This window comes from Camellia sinensis, chromosome 14, assembly GCF_055761805.1.
Source record: "Camellia sinensis isolate YWXY chromosome 14, ASM5576180v1, whole genome shotgun sequence".
Taxonomy (NCBI): Eukaryota; Viridiplantae; Streptophyta; class Magnoliopsida; order Ericales; family Theaceae; genus Camellia; species Camellia sinensis.
The window spans coordinates 112,757,581-112,764,204 of record NC_138974.1 but is presented as its reverse complement, the minus strand read 5'-3'; positions in this window follow the sequence as shown (position 1 = coordinate 112,764,204).

Sequence of the window (6,624 nt, the reverse complement as noted above, 5' to 3'; positions counted from 1 at the left end):
CTATCACATCACTTCTTTATTTTTCTGCACATCTTTTCGTAAAAAGACAAAAAATACATTTATTTAGATCATCCCAAACAACCCTAAAGTTGCCAAAAGACCACATTCTCATATGTGAGTCCGCCATTAATTGACTTAACAGAATTTGCTGATACTTTAATGTCAATTTTACCCTTCAATCTACAATGTAGTGTTTTAAGTAGTAAAAAATTAATTTTTAACTTTTTTTTAATTTATTTTATTTTTTTATTGGGGGATGCACCAATAAATCCCAAATTAATAACTTATGCCCTGTTTAGTCTTAAAAATTTTCTTATAGACTGAAAGGTCCCATTACAATGTTAATAACATCAGATATAATGTTAATAACATCAGAGTCATGTTACAAACATTGGATTTCAAACATCTAATGTTCATCAAATTTCAATAATGTTTGAAAATATAGGATGAAAAATATCTAATGTTCATCAGATTTCAATAAATTTTAAAATTATAGAATGAAACATCAGATCATTTACATCATTCACATCATGTTGATGTAAAAATGGAACGAAATGGAGCATAAGAAAATTTTTAAGACTAAATGGTTTAACGTTTCAAAAACTAAGACTTATGGGTAAATTTTTCTTTTTTTATAGATAAAAAATAAATATGATGATGTAACTTAAAATAAATAAAAAATCAAAAGCTAACTTTGTACTAGGTTGCCATCTCTTTCATTCAGTTTCCCCATTCCCTAGCCCATGTACCATTGTTCAATCTTTTTCTTCTTTCACTCTCCATCTCAGGCCCAAGCACCACCAATGTCTACCTCTCCCTTTCTCTCATTTCTTCTTTCCATATCTTTACTCTTCTATTGCCCCAAGTACAACCAATATATACTCTCTTCTCTTCCTCTCATTATCTCATTCCCTAAGCACCACCACCGACCGTCCATCACCACTTGTTTCCTTCACAAATAAACCAGCACCACTGCAACCCTTAATCAAAAAAATCCATCATCATTCCTCTTAGATCGACGTAACCCTAACCTCTATTGGTCCAAATTGACGCAACCTACAACCTCCATTCGCTTAAATCGAGCCTTTCTCTGCCCAGATCAACACAACTACCGTAGCCACTTTCTTTATATTTCTCATCATGATTGACGTAACCATAGATCTGCGATGGTGTTAACGATCGTGGTGAGGGAAAATTAACAGCAATGGTTGAAGCAAACCCTATTTCTTATCAGAAGAAAAGAGAGATAAAAGGTGTTTGAGGGAGGTGGATGTGGTGATGATAAGAAATAGGGACGATGGGTCTAGATTAAGCTATGGTGGTGTCGGGGCTGAGTAACTGTTGCAATTTCGATTGGGTCTAAGCTATGATGCGTCGGTGGTGGGGGATGGGTCAGTATTGACCAACCTGTGGTTCTAAGCTTCGATCGGCGTTTGGTGGCGCTGGTATTGGACAATTACCCATACGGTGGCTTTGATTGAGTTTGTGGATAAGTACCGGTGCCGACGGTACACCATTGACGGTGGTGGAAAATGGGTTAGTAGTTTTATAGAATAAATTAGTAGTTTTATAGAATGCATACGTCCTTTTGGTATAACTGTTAAAATAAATTATACTCCCTCCGTCCCAAAATAATGGTCTCTTTTGGGGAATCTAACTTTTTTTTGATAGTACAATTATTGCATTTGAAAAAAGTTGATTTTTCAAAATTATCTTTTTGATAGTACATTTTTTTGGGAATATCAATGCATAATTGTACTTTTTATGTTGTTTATTAATTTAAAAGAAGGATAAAATAGGAAATTTATATTATTTTTGTACTCGATTTTTGAAGATTGACTAATATTTTGGGACAATGAAAAATGGAATAAGGGACTAATATTTTGGGACGGAGGGAGTAAATTATAACTTAACAGATTATATATTATGACTTTAATCAGAAACTGTTAATTTGCTTGATAAAATTATTGGATTATAGATTTAGTGTTTGTTAAATAAATTGTAAATTAACTTTTTTTAATTAATTTTTATTTTTTATTATTCACTATTTGTTTACATTTCTCATAAAAAATAATAATAATATTTTATAGTTCATTTGGGTATGTCTCTATTTTTAAAAAAATAAAAAATAAAAAATTCTAAAAGTATAGCAGTGAATTAATATATTCACAACAAAAATTGATAATCAGAAATAAAGGGTTAGCAGCTTTTTAAAATCAACTTTTTTGACTTAAAATAAGTTGTTAAAATAAAAAACTATTTGAAATAAATTTAATTAAACAATCTAAAATAATTTTTTAAAAATCAAAAGTTATAAATTAGCTCAAAAAAATTCCACCAAACACCGCATAAAACATTCCATTCCAACCATAGAAAAAGTTTCTCCATTCAACCGTGTTTCAAAGCAGCAATGGGTTACAAAAGGAAGTTCAAAATGTTGGATTTAAAAGGTTGTGTAAATATACCACAAGCTTAGCAATTGCATCAGCTAGATGTTGATGAAGGATATCTACCATGCAAAACCCAAAGGGTGTGTTTGATTCGCGGGATAAGGGGGGTGGACTATCCACTATTTGGATTTTAATCCAAATAGTGTTCCTTATCCGTCGTTTGATTTTTTTTTAGTCCGGCGGACTCCATGTCCGGCCGGACTCCATGTCCCCCATATGGGGGGCTATCTTATCCTGGGGGGTGGGATTGTTTTGGGGGGACTAATCACTGTTTGGATTAGATGCGAAAATGACAATTTTGACCCTCTACTATTTAATTATGTATTATATTTAATAAAATTTAATAAAATTTAAATGTCTCAATTTAAAAATAAAATAATTTTATTTAACTTTTTATTAATATTTTATTTATTTAATTTTTTAAAATAATTTTTTTATAGATATTTTATTGATGTTTTATTTTAAAATTTTGTTTATGTTTTATTTAATTTCATTATTTAAATTTAATAGATGTTTTAATAGATGTTTTATTTAAACAATTAAATGTTTAATTTCAACAATAAATAATTTCATTTATTTAAATTATGTTTTATTTAAACATTTAAACATTTGTACATCAACATGTTTATTAAATTATTTCAACGTCTGTACATCAACATGTATATTTATTTAACATCTATTAAATTATGTTTTAATACATCAACATTTGATTACATCTACATTTGTTAATTGTTAATTACATCAACATTTGTTAATTGTTTAAACATAATCTGTACATCAACATTTATTTAATTGTTAATTGTTAATTGTTTAAACATAATCTGTACATCAAAATAATTTCAATGTTAATTGTTTAAATAAAAATTTAAACATTTAACCATTAATATGTTTAATTTCAATAATAAATTTTTATTTGTTTAAATAAAAATAATCTGTACTAGTCAAAAAAATTATCAATATTAGTATGTTTAAATATCTTTAAACAAAATTTAACCATTAGTATGTTTAATGTTTACTAAAAATAATTAAAATATTAAAGATGTGTTTAATGTTGCTATTACTTAGTAAACAATTGAAAAAGGGTAAAATAGTCTTTTGTTCATTTATCCTATCCAGTCCGTCCAACCAAACGTTGGATTCACTGAAAATAGTCCTATCCAGACATCTAATCCCATGAAAAAACAAACACAGGATACATATCCAATCCGACCAAATAGTCCGGGGGATTCATAGTCCCAAGACTCAAGTCCGATGGATTCTAATCCCCCCTTTTCCAGTCCGTCCAATCAAACACACCCAAAGTGGCTTCTTTATGGGTTGTTTTGGAAGGTTGGTTAAAAGTTAGGGTATATTTGGTTTGTATTTGGGAGATGAGTTTTAGAAAAAAAATTTAAAAAAATTGTTTGGTTTGAGTTTTTCTTAAAAAAATTTCAAAATCACTTTCTCTCTCTTACACATCAATCAATCACTTTTTCTCTCTCCTCTCTCCTTCTCAATCATTTTTTCTCTCACACATCTACTCAAATTTTTCCAAAATATCAAATCATCTCAAACTTTCAAAAAAACAACTCTCCCAAAATATATAACCAAACAAACTAAAAAAAAATTTAAACTCTCTCCAAATTTTTTTTCAAAAACAACCCTCCCAAAAATAAATCAAACAAGCCCTTAATTTTTATTTTTTATTTTTTTGATTTTTTTAAAAAAAAACGTGTAAAAAAATAAAGAGATTATGTAACCTAAAATAAGGCCAAGTTTGGGAAGACTAAATAAGTGCACTTTTTGTCTTTTTGGACTAAAAAATTGAGGTTGAAAATATGGATGCTTGGGTTAACTTTTTGACTTTTTATTGAAAAATGTGTAATAAAAAATTGTAAAAATTGATTTGTAGGGAAAAATTTGAATTGGGAGTTGTGCAGCCGTAATTGTTGACTTTTGGTGAATAATGTTAACTTTTTAACTTTTTGAGTAACTTTTTGACTTTTTGGCTTTTTTGGAACATCCCAAACTTGGCCTAAGTTAAAACCTGACTTTTAGTTTTTAGTCATCTTCCCAAAAAAGACCTATGATGCAAAATAGGAACTACAACCTTTTTCTCAAGTGAACCCCATTGGTTGTGTGATAGGTGATGAATTTGTGGGGATTGTCACCAACGACAAGGAATGGCAACGGGCCAGGACGGGGTTAGGGAGCACCCTCTCCATCCCCGATCCCCAATTGTGAAAGTTTCCTCGTCCCTGGCCCAGAGCCACGATGGGGAACCTATCACTGCCCCTACCCCCGCCCCCTAATGGGGATTGGGTTTCACGACCTCGAAAATTTCCTGGCCCCAAAAAAAAAAAAGAAGGTGGAAATCAAATAATCAATCACTTGTAGATTCTTGAACAACTAAAGCAACTGCAATGGCAAACAATCTCACCACAGAACAAGCCGGTTGCAGAGCCAACCCCATTTTCCATATACTATCAAAAATCAATACTCCCCAAAACCTTACTCAATAATAAAGAAATAATAAAACAGTAATAAAAAAATGAAATCTTTTAATTGAACAAAATAATAAACAGTGATAATGGGATTTCAACAACAAAAAGAAAAACAAAAAATAGATCTATAGAAGATAAGGTTTGAACTTGATTGATTGTGTGTGGATCTATAAATATTATTTGTATTTATACAAAGAGATTTTTAAATTTCAGCATAGATCCAAAGATGAAAGCCACGAAGGAGACGTTACAATCGACGACGAGCAAAGGCGAGACTGCACCCACGGCGGCGACATGCATGGGCGTCGGTGCTTCGCCTCAGATCCGCGTTGGTCTCACTATTTCGCGTTAGTGAAACCCGATTTGGGATCTACGTTGGCCTATGATGGTGGCTTCGACGGAGGTGTGATTTGGCAATTAGAAGCAAACCAACCTCATTTTAGAAAGGAATGAGGGAGATCGGAGGGAGGGGGATCGGCGTGATAGGAGGGTTTTAGGGAGAGAAAAATCGAGAGGGAGGTAAGAGAGAGAGAGACAATGAGCTCTAAGGTTGTGTTATGTAACTTATGATTTTATATATATATACAAGGGTATAATAGTAATTTCATTTGGGAAAAAGGGATAGGAATGGGGACGGGCCGGGGTTGGGAAATGTATCACCATCCTCGGCCCGAACATTATCGGGGATACATTTTTGAATACCATCTTCGACCAGTCGGGAGTATTGCAGTTACCTCCCCTGAGGTTTCAAACAAATATATGGACCTCCATTGTGATTTGACTAAATTACACAAACATTTCTTACTTTAACTGATATTGTCAAAATTCTCTCATTCCGTCATATTGCAACAAACGATGTTACTTACATATATTAAATGACCTTATTACCCTTGTATATATTCCGTTAGGGACCTCTCCTTTGTTTACGTCATACATAATTATATTATGAATTATTTTTTAGAATTTATTACCCATGCTTTTGTGGATTTATTTTTTTAAAATATTAAAAAATATTTAAGAAAAATTTATTTTTTTATTTTAAATATATAATTTTCATTTAAATTTTTTTATTTTAAATATTTTATTTTATTTTGTTAATATTTTAATTTTAATATTTTAAACTCAAAACATAACTTCACATTCAAATCGTAACCAAACACATAACTCAAAACTCAATTCAAAAATTATTTTTAAAACTTATAACCAAACACATAGCTCGAAACTCCACGCTACATTCAAAAATTTACACTCAAATTGTAACCAAACATACAACAAAAAAAATTAAAATATTTTTTAAAATATTTATAAAACAAAATTAAAATAAAAATTATATATTAAAATAAAAAAATATTTTTTAAAATTTGCTAATAATTAAAAATTATAATTAAAATATTTTTAAAAAATACAGCACATAAATGTATGAAATATAGTGCACATTAAAATAAATAAATAAATATTTAAAATATAAAATATTTATCCTAAAAATATAAAATTAAGAAATTTTTTAAATATTTAAAAAAAATAAATCCAAAAAATTTCAAAATACAACTCAAAACTCTTTTCAAAACTTATAACTAAACAAATTTCTCTTTTCAAAACTCAATTTAACACTCATAATTCAAAATATGACTCCACACTCAAATCATGATTCTAAAATAATTTTAAAAAATAAAATAAAAACATTTTTTAAA